Genomic DNA, 16,402 nt, shown 5'->3' with positions numbered 1-16,402 from the left:
ATGTAAAAGGATATATCGTTGACTCTGGACTTTGGCTAGCTCGAAAAAACTGATGTTCCCTCAAGTTTTCTTCATGTCATCAACTATGTTATAGTTCAGAGGTGGTAGACTCACCAAGGTGTCCAGGGCGGAACGGATGTTCATGTTGTCCAGGGGAGTGTTTTGCAACTTGCTACTCATGGATGTACTCTTATCCATCGTTTTCTTCCCAGAATTTCCTTGCGTTTTTTGCTTTGAGATGGCCGATGGATCGACCTTCTTTATCAACTATCTCACCTTTTCTTGCATTTCCTCAAGTGTAGGGGGAGCCCCTTTACTCCTAAGATGGTAACGATCATTTTTCTTTTGGGGCTGCTTCTTAGTGTTCATCTTCGAGATTACTTGCGAGCACTGATATGCGTTCACCACATGCCCAAAACTTGGTGTTTCATTAGGTGCAACCTCTTCATCATCATCAGTGTCTTCTGGCTGCTCCTACATATCACCTTCCGCATTGAGTGTATGACTGCAGACAGAGCTAATGACTCACTTCCAATTCGAACAAGAGTTCTCAGGGTGGAACTCTTCGTGGAAGGAACAAAACTTAGGATCAACGAACTGATTGAGTTGGAACACAGGCTTCTGTGCAAATTTGGAAGTGAAATGGTTTTTGCTTGATGAGTCAGTTGATGAGTTATTTTCTTGTCTTTGTTTGGGTAGATGACTACTTGCGAATTTGTCTGTTTTCCATTGCTTGAGCTCAGACATTTCGGTGGTCAAGTTCTTGACAAGGCGAGTGATGGTTTCAATATCAGTTGCTTCCTTGTCTCTACATTTTCTCGTCGTTTCTTGGGGGTTTCTGCTCACCTCCTTAGAGTCTTTCGTTGATTCGTCATCCTTAATGACTCTCATTGAACACGGGTCCTTTTCAACAGCAATAGCCTCTTCGTAGCTTTCTAAAAGTGCTAGCTCCGCATCACGGTTGACAAGCTGCGCAATGGTGGTTGGCAGTGCAGATGTGTAATAGTCAACAGTGATGGAGTCATGATGTTTAGTGTCTGCAACAAACTTGTTCTAAATACACATAAACCTCTGATTGAAGTCTTTCACTTTCTCTTTTCCCTCCATCTTGAGGCTTCCCAATTATTTGAGTAGCATGACTGGGGTCTTGTCATCAGTAAACTTTTCAAGGAACATACATTTGCAACAACCCCAATTCTGTATGGAGTTGGGTGGAAGGATATGATACCAAGTAGCTGCGTGGCTGTCCAAGTTACATGGGAACAATCTACATGTTATGTCATCATAACGTACCTCAAGGGTCTGTAGTTGTAGGTAGAAGTTGTCTGAGTGGTATTCTACCGTCACCGTGCTATCAAGGTTGAATTTGATGTTCATTCTCTCAGCTCGCTTTGGAATCTTGTGCAGAAAGACGGGAGAGCCAATGGTCCCTGAGTCATCCATTAAATATTTGGGTCAACCATCTCTTCATCTTCTTCGTCCTCTTCCTCTCCTTCAATCTCTGATGTTTGCGGATCCGAGTCTGTCAGTTCATCTTCACCTCCACCTCCTCCGCTGCCTTCCCCTCCGCCTCATATAGTGGAGTTCGATCCCATGATCACAAGGGTGCCTTGTTCGTCTTCAAGGAAGATTGGAGGCTCCTCTCCATCTTCAATAACTTCTTCCAGACCTTCAAGCGTGGCAAGGATTGCTTCTTCCATTGATGATACAATAACTCCTATGGAAGTGGATTTTGGCTTCCTAGATGTGTGTGGAAGATGTTGTATGCCTGGGATCAGTCCAAATTCTTTCACGAACTAGCAAGTGATGGGAAAGACGGAGCGAAGGTGTTGATATGAAATCTCGTGTTCGATTCTGGGAGGTGAGGAGTAACCAACTGCAGAGTCGCATGTAGGTGAGAGGGAGTACGAGTTACTGCCTTGACCAGATGGTTGATGAATGAGTGTGTGGGAAATTTCAGCCACGTACAACTGGTTTCCCTCCTTCTAGTGCCAGAAATGTTGATGGTGTTGGACCCACAAACATTCAGTGGAACACCCTGGTATGAAGTCCCAACTAGACCTCACACCGTCTGGTGTGGGAGTCCCATCCCCTATGATGGCCCGATTACCATTGTCTTAAGGATTTGCCTCAACTCTTGCTTGTCGGCAGAGGAGAGTGGTCTTCTTTGTCTTCGGGAAGTGAGTTTCGTGTGCCTGGTGAGTGTAAGTGTACTCGTGTCAATGGTTCTTTCACTATAAAGGGGGGGATGTTGAAAGTGAGTTCTAGGTTGGATGGGATGTAGTCCCAACTCGACTAGGAACACATAACACAACAGGACATGCACAGCTTCTGGAGGAGCAGTCCACATGGATGCAATAGTCACAACATACAAGGTAAGATAACACGTACATCACTCAATGGATCATTCTGAACGAGTGTAATGGTTGTTACAACAAGGTTCGTGTGAAAGGCCTGTCTAATGTCCGGGAGATTAGTCTACACGGGCGAGACAACATTAACATCATATACAACACATTTGCACTAATAGATTATGCATTACAACAAATGAAACAATTCAGATGTATAACATAGGTTAAAGCAACATGCATTACAAGTGTTAAAGATCAGTCTTACAACAGATACAATACATGTGTGAAAACATGTTGGCTTGTTAGTAGGGTTCTGAATTAAGTGAAAGTTACAAGACACATCGTTACACCATACATCACTAACCCCTAGTGCGGGGCATCAGAGCCACTACTTACTCTGCAAAGAAAATATTACTAACTCTTTTGGCTATGTGGGAGGAGCTGAGGTGAAAAGGCCCCTTCGATCTACAAATGAGGGGGTATTTATAGCCAAGGGTGAAATTGACCCTTATGGCTGTTTGACTACCCTCATGACCATTTGACTTCCATGACTGTTTTTTCAATAAGCAAGTCTCTTGGACTTCCATGTTACATCACATTGATTGAAAAAAGGCCCATAGTAGAGATGTGGGCGACATGACTCGACATGATAGTGCTAGTACATTCGTGATGTTGCTGAAGTGCATGTCGAGCTTCAGTGATGTTGCATGATGGGTGTCTTCATGGTGTATCACCGCTTCACCTATGCATGGTGGAGTGTGCAGAGTCTTCGATGGTCCTTGGTTCGCTTGATGAAGCTATAGCATGTTGCTCCTTACTTGCATGTTGGAAGGCTTGACGGGCTCATCTGTTTCTGAAGGTGCATGTTTGTCACATTCATTCATTTCGCATGCATTGTTCATTCATCCATTGGTGAACCTGTCCTTCTACATGTGCTCCCTTCGTTCATCTTGTTCATCATCTTGCAATGTTTGTTGGTGTACCTATAGCCGCAATCACTCATGACAAGACAACATCAAATCCAAAACCTCCTAGTCTACCATGACACATGATCATTTCGGATGCAGGTGACCAGGAGGGGCAGCAAGGTTGTGAAGTGGGATGATGGCTCCAGTCACTACTGATGAAAACTGCATAAGAGTCACTAAGTGATGAAGAGGGCAATCTAAGTTGACAGTGACTGTTTGCAAGGTCTGGCTCAGATGGGAGACAAAATTGCACAAATTTTTGGAGGGACAATCTGGCTTGTAGGAAGTAAAGGCAGACATGCTTTGTGCATTTTTTAGAATGAATGGGCAGCAGGGCTGGACATCCAGATTTGTGCAATTTTCTAGAGGAGCAGCTGGGCTACATGAAGGGTCAACAGGCAGGGATTGCGCAATTTTTTTAGGGAACTGTCCAGGCGACCGGCAGCCAAAACTTTGCAATTCCCAGAAGGAACTGGTAGCTAGCTATTGGGGTCACTGCCAGAAAAAACTACACATTTCCCAGAGGGAACTTCTAGTTGGCTGTTGGAGACACTTGCAGTAGAAACTACGCAATTCCTAGAGGGAACTGGCAGTCTGTTGCTAGGGGCTGTTGGCAAGGGAAACCACACTGAGACTGGGAGGCCGTCCCGCTGATCATCTCTGTATAATTTTTGAGTTGAGATGATTGATGGGCAGCAGAAGGCCTGCTCATGAACACTGTGCAATTTCTGAGATGAACATTTGGTCGATTGTTGGGATGAATTACTGGGAAAACTGCGCAATTCTCAGAGGGAGACAGGGATGGGGACTTGGTGTATGTCTAGCCTGTCTGTGTAGTTTCCTCAGTCAGTTGAGAAAGTAAGGTCAGTGGCCTCTACGCAAATTTTTAGGGGAGTCAGTCCTGGGGTGACTGGGGGTCCTACTATCCAGGTGGCCAGCATGAGGGTTGATTGAAATGCTTGCAGGTAGCACAAATTGAAAAGACTAGCTTGGTGCTTTTGTGATCTTCTGGTTGATAGTCGATTGAGTCAAAAGTGGGGTGATGGTCTGGCTGTCAGAGGGGAGTCTGATCGTTAGAACTTCAGCAAAAATGACTAAGTGTGTGAATGATTGAAAGATGCATATATGATCATATGAACACACACTCACATGACTGGACGACGAAACAAACCAAACCATCTAGACACACATGTTCAACATGACTGACCGACAGTGCAAGTGACAAGAACCACACTCGTGATTGACCATTGATTGATCGAGACGACGCTTGCACAATAGTGAATGTGACTCCGTGTGTGAGTGCAATAGATGTTTTCATAGCAAACACAACAAGCACATACAAAGCGAAGACTTTGAGCATAACGAGAACATGGTCGCAAACATGACTTAGACGCCAACATGCAAAAACTTGAATTAAATGAAGAAGCAAGGTGGATGTAAAGACTCATACGAGCTCACAGAGTGAACTCGAGTGTGTGCAGTCATCAAGTGAAACTCTCCAAGGAGGCTCCAAAATTGGTGCAGGCCAAAATTTTAGAGGGTGGTTGTATCCACTACAACAAAACCATGAAAAGAAACAAGAAAAATAAAACTCGCAAAAGTGAAACGACAAAAAAAACTTAAAAAGCGACAACAGACAACAAAAGAAAAGCTGTCAGAGAAAAGAACCGCAAAATCCAGCAAAGGCTCCTTGATCTCCTTGGGAAGGCTAGAGCTCTAATATCGAATATAAAAATGAGATCTAGGGGCATCCATTATATATATTTATACTGATTAGGGTTTATGATGCACATGTCTAAAATCAAGGAAAAAGTGACACTTGGCGGAATCCCAAAAGTAACAACTTGTGTCATCCTTCGAGAAACTAATTATCCACTCCATATTTTTAGGGATTTCCTTTTTTTTTTCTTATTTTTTATTCTTTTTCCTTTTTAGGAAAACTGACCATCACACTACAAAGGAATATTGTGCAGTTCCCAACCACTGGGAAACTTCTTGACTCAGTGCATTGTGTAGTTTTTGAGAGAAAGGATGCTTTGCACATTTTCTAGGCTTAAGGCTAGGATGCCATCTAGGATTACGTAGTTTCTGAGCTCAAGGAAGACTTGCCATTCTAGATTTTGTAGTTTAGATCATCAAGGTTGGCCAGCCTTGTTGGACATTAGATAAACCAACGATCCCTGTGTGTTTCACGACATGTGCTTAATCACCTCTCGTGGATTCGCTAACTTTGGCGATGCGTCCATTTACTAACACCTGCAGGTTTTGGTGTAACGAAAATCATGATTACAACAAGTGGTATCAGAGCCAAAGTTCTCGAGTTTGAATCACACTTGGCTCACGTTGGGGGGGGGGGGGGGGGGATTTTTGTACATTGGATAAACCAACTCTCCCTGTGTGTTTCGCAACATGTGCTTAACCGCCTCTCGTGGATTCATTAACTCTGGTGATGCATCCATTTACTAACACCTGCAGCTTTTGGTGTAATGGCAGTCTCGATTCCAACATGCCTTCCAAGATTGTGAAGTTTATGGAGGAAAACCCAGCAACGCTGCAAGATCAAGTCAGAAGCTTTCTTGTGACTGCAAAATTCATATCAGGATCAATACATCACAAGAAAAGCATGGAAAGATAATTCTTTATCATAGCATGAATACTTGACGACAGTGAAATATAAGCTCCCGTGGACAAAAGGGGGGTTCCAAAATCAAAGCATGGGAAAAATTTTGGAGGGTGGTTGTAGCGGCTACAATAGAGCTATAGGATCTTGGATGGATACAATATTAATTGAAGTTTGACAAAAAATCTAGAGAATCTTGTGATAAAAAAGAGAAGATAAGTGATCTAGGGCTATGTCTTATAGCAAGAATATAAAGAGTTCTAATATCATTGTACCGACAGTTGATTAGTTCGATTCAGGAACACATTGATTAGGATGACAATACTAAGGAGTTTACTATAATTTTGTGGAAGAGCCTGAAAGAATAACCTTGTTACGAAGAAACAAGATGTGAAGGCTTGCGCGACCATCTATTTGAGCGAAGACGACTTGTGAAGGCTTGTGTGACCAACTATGTGGCATATGATGACTTGTGTCAGGACATGACATGATAGTGATGACATGGTTTGCATGATGATGTGATAGTGCCAAGTTTTCCTTGCTTATTCTTTATTTGTTTCTTCTTGAAAATATGGTACATGTTCTTCTTCTTCCTCCTCCTTGTGACTTGAAGATGAGGAGTTTTCCATGTGATCTTGATCTTCATATTTTGTTATAGTCTATTGTTCCTTTGTCTTCTTATCGGATGATCATGTTATCTCTTCAGCTCCATATGTGTCTTCTAACATGTCCTCCTTCTCCATATGCCTCTTCATCATCTTGCCATGGCATGATAAGGTACTTATCTCTGCAATTCACTCATGATGAGATGACATCAACCCAAAAAACCCCTAGTTTAAGATTGTTCATATTGATCCATTAACTGAGCTGAAACCGAATGGAAAGTTGGGAAAGGGGCTCAGTGACTACAAAAATAGGAAATTCAAGCAGTTAAGGGGAGCCTTGAGCCTTGAGACTACACATTGCGCAGTTCAGGCTAGGTTGAGGGAGAAAACTACAAAATTTTGGAGATTAGTGTGACAGGCTGAGGGGATGAGCATTGGGATAGCACATTGCACAGTTCCAAGAGACAAGGGAGACTAGGACATCACACAGTTGCGAAATTCAGGAGCTCAAGGATGAACTTGAGGCTAGAGACTATATAATTCACAGTTTAGGCATAGCTAGAAGGCATGATTGTGCAGTTATGGGCTTGAGCACTAAGGTTGTGAAATGCATAGTTCTGTTCTTGAGCACTGAGGTTGCGAAATGTGAAATTCTTGGCTTGAGCACTAAGGTTGCAAATTGCACAGTTCTGTGAGGAAGAGATTATGCATTGTGTATTGTCAAGAGACAAGGTTACTTCTTGAGGGCTGAGAATGCATAATGCACAGTTCAAGGGTGTTGGATGAGGTTAGGATGCAAGGATTTTTTTTTTAAATTTGGCTAAGTGTGGGACCGAAGAGACCGTTGTGAAACAGTGATATGACTTGAATGTGATCACACACTTGATACAATTTGAAGACAAAACAACATAGATCATATGGAACACGTTAACAACATATTTCCCTCAATGCGAAAACTTTATGACAATTGCGACACTAAAGGTACACTTTGCGACGACCATGACGACTCTTATGCGACAATGCTTTAAACTTTGGGAATGAGTGTGACTTATGTTTACATGGTTATACCAACTCATTCACACAAATATAACCCATTTAAACCACCATAACAAGCATACCTACATTATGGGACATCTAACATGCAATAAGATGACAATTGGTAAAGTACAAACGACTCTTGCGATATGTGAGTCAACAGTGAAAGTAACACATGCCAGAGAAAAGATAACATGAAAATGCCACTAATTAAAGTGAAAACAAGTGAAAGTGACAACCAAAAACATGAAAATGATGCTCGCAAAAACAAAGGTACCAGGGAGTGACAGTTTGCAAAACTCACCGAAACGGAAGTACAAACGCAGCCAGAATGTGAGAAACTATTGTTGTTAGTGTGCAAAGACTGAGGACATGGATTGGACATTACATAGGCATAGTCTTGATGGAACATGATATGCTTGTTTAAGCTTGCGTAAAATAATGCGCTGATGGATTGGTTACAGACTAAGCATGCGTGAGCAAGTGACTTCGAAACTTCCAGTCCAAGAAGGGAGCTCAAAAAAGCATCATCTGACCAAGAAGTGATTACCAAATGACCGATCGCAAGATCCACAATAGGCTCCAAAATTAGAGTGTACACAAACTTTTGGAGGGTATTTGTCGCAATGACAACACTCCCTTACATAGACCATTGAAAAGGACCTAATGGACAAACTTCAAAACTTTCGGCACAATATTGGAGACTAAATAGCTACATGACATTATGATTAACGAAGCATTTTTTGCATGATTAAATCACTAAACAAGTATCTCTATAGGAATTGAAATTTATTCCCATAATTCCTGCAAAATGCTAGGTGCAAGTATCTTCATTGGTAAATAATTGGCTATCGATATTGTTACCAAGATTTTTACCATCTTTATGAGAAACCTAGAATATCTTACTATCTAAGTAAACTCTATCTTCCAATGCATTTAAACAAACAATTGATGATTGACACTAGGATCTATTTTATCCCAACAAGCTATATATGTACATGGGCCCTATATACTTTGAATTTTACAAAATACTCCTTCCGGGGAAAGGCTTAGGAATTCCATACCTACCATAATATATATAAGTGGAAAAAGTCGTCGCAGTAACCCATCAACCCATAAAAGTGTGGAAGGTGGATTTCAAATTCAAACGAGTGAAGGGATGCCAGTGTGATCAAATCCAAAATAATCAATAACCTTATACACGATCAAACAAAAATTTATTAGACACTTATATGAACCGATCAGATAGGTTTTATTCGTCAAAGGGTGAAACCATAGCCTTCCCCAGTCTGATATAATGGCCAACAACACTAATGGGGCTGTCCCGGATGCAGTTACAAACCCTTATATCGCTTTCACTCTAAGCACATCACCTACATCGTGTACAAAGCTTTCAATGAGACAATACCTTAGTGGGTATTTAATTTTGAGACAAGGTTGTATGTAAAATCAATCCTTCCTAAGTTTTTAAAAACATATTGATACCTCCTAGGCCATGATTGTATATACTAAAATAAATTTTCTTGATAAGATTCCATGGTTGTAAAGAAATCCCTAATTTGTTTATATTTGAAATGAAAATAAGTTAGTGGTATTAACATAGTGGATTATATTTGTAGATGCTAAATAATTAATTTGTTTATATTTGAAATGAAAATAAGTTTGTGGTATTAACATAGTGGATTATATTTGTAGATGTTAAATAATTGATAAAAGAATGTAATAAGAGTAGTCGTTTAATGGTAGAGATCATACTTTGTATTATATTTCAATTCATATCATATCTATTTGTACTTGGAAAACTTGTATGGAAAGGGAATTTTGAGTGCATCAAAGGAATTTAGTGTGTTATATTCTTCAAGTTTTACTAAGTTTGTTGCGTCTTTCTTATGGCTGAAAAAGAATTATTTTTAGTTTTCGCACTATTGATATTTTGATGGAATGTTAGTATTTGAAAGGGGTTATTTTTACCAACTTTGTTAAACTACTATTAGTACATGTTGAGGCCTTAACGTCTTTCTTTATTTTATTTTTGTTTGGGACTTTACATAAATTTTGCAAATTGTTTGTGTCTACATTTTATTTTGTTTGTTTGATTTAGAGCTGTGGTTTGATAATCTATTTTTTTTGTTATGTGTGTTTCTTTAAATTAAAAGCATTGATGATCTAAAGTTTCACAACAAAATCATTAGAGAATTATTATATGATTTCAGCAATGGGGTTAAACTATTTTTTTCGGTTTATATTAATAAATTAAGGCATTGATGATTTAAAGTTTTCCTAAAAAAAATCATTAGAGAGTCATCATATGATTTCAGCAATGGCATTGTTGCGTCACATAAACTTGTTTCATCGAATAAGTAATTATTGTGCCATTTGAACCTTTTCTACTTTCTAATCACCAATCATTAGTGTGCATGCTCATATGAGTATATTCAAATCATTTCCATGCCTCAATTTGCTTGAACATGGACTATAATGATCTTTTGTTATTTAAAAAAAAATTATTTTAAGTGTATTAATTAGTTAAATGGGCATTTTAGTATATTGAAATAATTTGAGTAAAGGTGCACTTTTGAAAAGTTTTGTTTGCAAAGAATGTATATTGATGAGCAAAGACGAACATAAAAAATTCAATTTGAGAAATTGCGTTAATTTTTCAAGCCATAAATTTTCATTAAAAAACGAGAATAATAGTTGTGATGTAGCATAGTCCCTGCGTTTATCGTTAATTAATTGATTCTCCCCACACAAAGATTTCTGCATAGTGAAAGCTCACAACACAAGCATTTTTTCTCCACACATGCTTCCCCCGCACAACCACGTCCACACAACCACCCTGGCACAACTTCCTCTGCAAAACTACCTTCACACTCAATACTCCTTTCAGAGAGTCATTAACATTAGAAACTATTATTAATTAATGTGGGTCCTAGATGTCAAGAGAAAGAAAAATAATAAAAAGTATGTTATATATAACAATCACTAGATTTAACATTATTAAATAATTATTGTTACAATTAAATTGAAGGTGAGTTGTCTTGCTATGATACCGAAAAATAATATATGGAACGAAAAACATAAATCTCCACACTCACACACATCCACACTTCTTTCTTCCTTAGAACTCCCCTCACAATATTGTTGTTGCTATTAACACACTCACTTCAACAAATACACCTGGAGTTGTTAAAATGATTTAGTAAACAATAAACCCATCAACAGAGTAGTGAAACTACTTGCCAAATATTTTACCTCATACAACACCAAGCTTAGGCTTAGTTCCTGGTTTAAAAGTAGAAATGGCAATGGGTTTTAGGTCATTCTATTTAATTCCACTTCAGTTTAACCAAATCATTCAAAGACACATCGGCATAAATATAAATCAAAGGGTATTGTGGCGGGGGCACTTGTTGGTCTAGGGTCCATCATTGCAATAACAAATGAAGGGTGCAGTTGAGTCTCAAGTGTTGTAACCAGATATTCCTCCTCTTGACGTGAAACTTGTATGTCTAATTGTGTCATTGGAAATACATTCCAGTATTGCCACAACAACATTCCACAATAGTATTTAAAGTGTCATACAAAGTGTAAAAAGAAGTAATATTACATTTAGTGAGCTACCCTCGTCCTGTGATGTCGACAACATCTGGAGAAAATGTGTCACAATTATATATCAACAAAATCCACTTATATTGACGTTAATGCAGCTCTATGTGTACAAGAGAATGGTGCGATTAAATTTTTTGATGATGTTTCTTTGCCTTTTTATTCACTTTTAATTTCTAAATTTGCAGTGAACATTTAGCGTGTGATATTTAAGTATTGGTTTCATTAAATAATTTAAAAAATATGACAAAACCTTGGTTCTCTTTGCTGACTTTTCATAGCAATTTACACTATACATTTAAGGATTAGTGTTTCTTGAATTAGACTTGTGCCGAGATTTTATTGTGCGGAGATTTCACTGTACGCATAAGCAAAGCTATGCAAACTAAAAAAAAACCAGCTTACATGGAGCATTCCCACATGTACATATTCTTACCCTGGGTTCTTTCACACACTGTAAAACAACCATTCTATATGGAACATTCCCACATGTACAAGTTCTGACCATAGCTTCTTTCGCACAAAGTTCACACTCCAATACTTCAATGCTCAACTTACGATACTCAACATTTCTCTCATTGCTCCATGGCAACTTTTTTGCCACACACAAACTTTGGTATTGTGGGATTTTTACAGATATCTCATTTGCTTGTAGTTTACTTAAGTATAAACTACATATAAACAATATAAAGAATAATTCTAGACAAGATGAACAACCAAACGATATAAGTTCCCACTAACAAATAAAACGATCTACTGTTTAATGAAAATTTGACGTGGAATTAACAATCCACACTTTGCAATGAGGAACAAATGGGGCAGGGCAACGTAGCCATGGCCAAAAACCAGTTGTCTTTTACCGATGGGTCACGATGAAAATGGTGAGGCTTTCACACTTTACAATGATTAAGGCACGCTGAGGGCTTAAACCTGTGGCATGGAGGTGATAGTCTCATTCACTGAGAACCAATTGCAAGATATTATGCGAAATGAAATGTGGTAGCAATTCAAAGCTCTATATTTTTTTTTGTTAAGCTTGGCAGGTCCATTCCATTTTCTATTATATAGTAAGCAAGTTTACACCATAGATATTAACCGGGTGGCCTCAACTTGCCCCGAGGGGAAACCAAGTCTATTGGCCATCGGTCAGCATTATAAGCCATCTAAAAACAGAATTGTTTCAGTGTTTCTAGCCGAGCTAGATATGTCTCTATCTCATGTCCAGATACTACATAACTGTAAAAACTAACATATGCAACATGAAAATTAAAATCTAACCGCATTAACCAAAATTATGCATGGGGGAGTCTAGTCCTTATGTTCCTCAGAGGTAGATGCAATGGGAGCAGGGTCTTCAGCAGTAGCCCCTGGCATACCATATAGCTCCAGAATGCAAGGGATGTGGCGATCAATCCTGTCCATCCTGACGTCCTGTTTGTGCAGCTGGAAAATAATTTTCTCCATGTCTTTCTTGTAATTCAGAAGTCCCTGGACTGTCACCACCATCCCCACTAGAATTTGCTCCATCGCCTTACCAAGTAGACTCTTCATTAAGTAGTACAGGTAAAGTGTTTGTTTAAATAGTGTGATTCTCCCTCAAGTATTCCTTGGATCTAGAACAAGTGTCCTCCAATATTCCAGCTCTTCCTCAGTCTTGATTTCTTGCTTTACCTCCTCTTCCTAATCTTCTAGCAACTTCTGAATGCCCGCATTCGTCCCTTCACGGTATGCCTGTTGGGAACAGGATCCCCCAAGGACAGTTTTGGGGCTAAAAGCCCATGTTTTGGTCAAATTTTGTAAGAAACTTGTAAAGACTCCGCATTTTGTGGTTGCAGAGCGTGAAGGTGTCATGAGTCATAAAGGGTTGTCCGCCCTTAGTTTTGTAAAGTAAAATTGGCTATAAGAGATCTACCCATGGTCTGCGGACCATGGGATTGTATAAAAAGAGCTAAGCTCTAAGTAGTTTTAGAGACACACAAGATAAGAGAGTCATAGCTCTGAAGTAAGAAGTCTAAGTTTCGGGTCATAGCGTAGGTAGAGGCTCTGCAGCTGAGTGTGCAAAAGCCTACAGTGGAAGTTCGCAGCTAAGTGCGCAGACCCCTGCAGTTGTGTGCGCAGGGCAGATAGAGTCTGTAATTACTTGGAAATATCAATAAAGAAGAGTATTCTGCAATTCTGTGTCTTTGTTTCCGATTAATGCATCTTGTCATTTTATGTATGAATTCCCTTTTTAATGCTTATATGATGTGCGAATGAATGCAATTACATTGGATAACTGAACACAATTAAGGATATCTATTTACGCAATACTAACCATGATTATCTAATGAGATAAGTAAGACACTTAGACTAGTTTAGGAATCTGCATGGTACACTGCCATAGCAGTGTGAAAGTACCTAAGTTGCAGGTTAGGGCTGTGCAAAGGGAAATCGTACACTTTTGCGGAGGTATTGAAGGGTGGAATAGAGGGCTCATCTAGCAAGCCCTAGAGCGAAGTGACCTGCACGAAGGAAGGAATAAAGGGAATAAACCGACATCACAACCATCTCAGGGTGCAGAAACTTGGTTCTAGCATCCCCCCATACTGCTTCGAGTGAGACTTCAGTCCGCGCTCTGCGGGCGGATGCCAAAAGGGCTAGTAGTGTAAGGATTTGTTTGGCTAATTAATGTTGAACCTGGGTCAAGCCCCCTCAAGCCAACAAATAGTTTCGTTGTCGGGACTAGAATCTGCATAAGAGATGTCTGATGTCGTATCATTGGAATCTAACTAAGAAAGAGATCGGAGACTAGTTGCATAGGAAGATCCACGAATTCGCGTCGCAGGAGAACAGAAACCACGACTGACAAAGGAACAGTGGTTGGGCATATACCTATATAAAGAGATCCACGAAATCTTTTTCTGCTCCTTTCTGGTTGAGCGATACGAGTGGATCGCGAAGCTAGCAGACAGCTAAGGAAGGTGTAAACTTGATAGTCCTATTGTGTGGACCCCGGAGCTAGTTACAGAAATTGGAAGCATTTGAGGACAAGATCACCTGCGTTGTCGATCATTGGCTCCATCGTGTCATAGGAGGATTTGTGACTGAATTCACGATCGAAACCTCAGTTTAGTGAGGCAAAGCAATGATTTTTCAAAGGATCACGAGGTAATTACGTGAAATCTTTGAATACCTGGATTAAAATCCTATTGTGAGAAAAATGGGTTATGCAGCTACCTTGATGTTCGAAGCTACGGGAAGCAGAAAAAATTACAGGAATGAAGGAAAAAAGGGTCCTGAATATAGTCCATTGATTTCACCTCCGCGAGGTGATGAAGAAGGGATAGCACCGGTTTCTTTGCAAAGTGATATTCAGTTAATAAGACAAGGATTCCTGCGAATACCACTCCACCCACACCACCTCCAACTTCGCTAACATCACCTACGACTTCACCTGTACCACCTCCACCTCCACCACAATTTAGCATGGAAAATTTAATGAAGCTGCCTTTGTTCAAAGGCTTGGGGAATGAGGAACTGGACCAGTTCTAGTTCTTCGTGAAAGCCGTATGGGAAGCTCAGGGCGTTATAAATTATCACATAAAAAAGACGACATCTGTTAGTGATTTGAAGGATCATGCGCTAACCTGGTATATCAAGTACTCTAATGATAATTGGAATGCTGGAGTTGCAGACATCTAGGCAACACTGAATAGGGAATTCAGTAGGCCTAAATCTGATGCATAGTCGATCGTTGGATTCAAGGAAATTGCGATGCAACCAAGTGAGACACCTTGGGAATTAGATCAGAGGTTGAAATGTAAAGTCCATGAAGCTAACATGAACTTAACAAACGTACAACATCACGAGTGGTTTGTGGCCTCACTATTGCCACACTTAAGGGTTGCGTTGTCACAACAGAGGATAACAACTCAGGTGGAAGCCTTGGATATTGCAATGAGACTGCATGAAACACCAATGCAAGATCCAAATATGGGGGTTCAACAGATCCATGCACAGTTGAAGAATATGTGCCTTGAGATGCAAATTCTGAAGCAAGATAGAACGGTTTGACCTGAGGTGCGCAAAGAGGTATGGTGCCTGAAATGCAAGAGTCGGGGACATGACAAAGACCACTGCCCGGTCTTTGCGAACTACATTGTAGGAGGAGGACCAATGCCTTTAAGGCTAGAATCTCAAGCAGGACCAAGCATGGGGCCTGCATTATGGTGCGCTATATGTTAGGTAGCAGGAAAACATGCCACGAATAATTGTCATTTGCTGCAGAAGTTTGTACAGACACCGCAACAACTGTTCTGCAACTTTTGTAGGTTGGTAGGGCATGATGAGAGTAATTGTCGGAGTTATGAATTGATGATGGATAGAACTCCCACCTATAGGGTTCAAGCAGAAACATGCCCCCCTGACTAGAGAGCAGGGATGGTGCGGACAAGATTTCAGGGGCGCAGATGAGGCCAAGGTGGAGGAGGACCTGACAGAGGTCAAGGACAGTTGATTTGCTACAACTGCAGAGGACCAGGACACTATGCCCATGATTGTACTAACCCAACCCATCCGTCATGCAAGTATTGCACGTTGTTTGATCATGAAACGGAAGACTGCCCTACGCTGATAACAAGGATACATGACAAAGGGGCGCTACCACCTCCGCTGACTCAAAACCATAAGATGATGAGGTTTGAGCCGCGCGAAGAGGATCCAAACATGAATATAGTGCTTCGAAATGGAATCACAATAGGAGATGACAAAGGGAAACAACCTGAAGATAGTACATGGGTTTGTAAGGCTCCGACGAAGGAGGTTGAGTTCAATTTAGAGCACGCATGTGAAACATTCATGGAAGCCAAGAAGATCTTCACTAAGGTCTCCACCTCTGGAAGCAGGGATAAGGTTGATCAGGAGATGGACCCCTCTATGCTCAAAACCTTCCTGGAGACCTACATGAAGTTACTGTGCCATAGTAAGGCTATGAAGGGGTTACAAGAGCTCATAAACAAATGCGCTAGAAACACTCCGGGTGAGCCACGCGTAGTACAAAAGATTGTCAAGAATAAAACAATAATGGGATGGGAGATGAGACTGACCGCGCAGACAGGATAATATGAAATGGATCAGGTTATTTTGAACATGGGGTCAGATGCGAACGTCCTACCAAAGCAGACTTGCGAAAGAATGGGGAGACCCACGCTGTAATGGTCTCTGATTCAGCTAAGG

The sequence above is a fragment of the Pinus tabuliformis genome, chromosome 8, assembly GCF_031772625.1.
Source record: "Pinus tabuliformis cultivar Carrire ecotype Pingquan chromosome 8, CPIR1, whole genome shotgun sequence".
Lineage (NCBI taxonomy): Eukaryota > Viridiplantae > Streptophyta > Pinopsida > Pinales > Pinaceae > Pinus > Pinus tabuliformis.
This window is presented reverse-complemented; position numbering follows the sequence as displayed.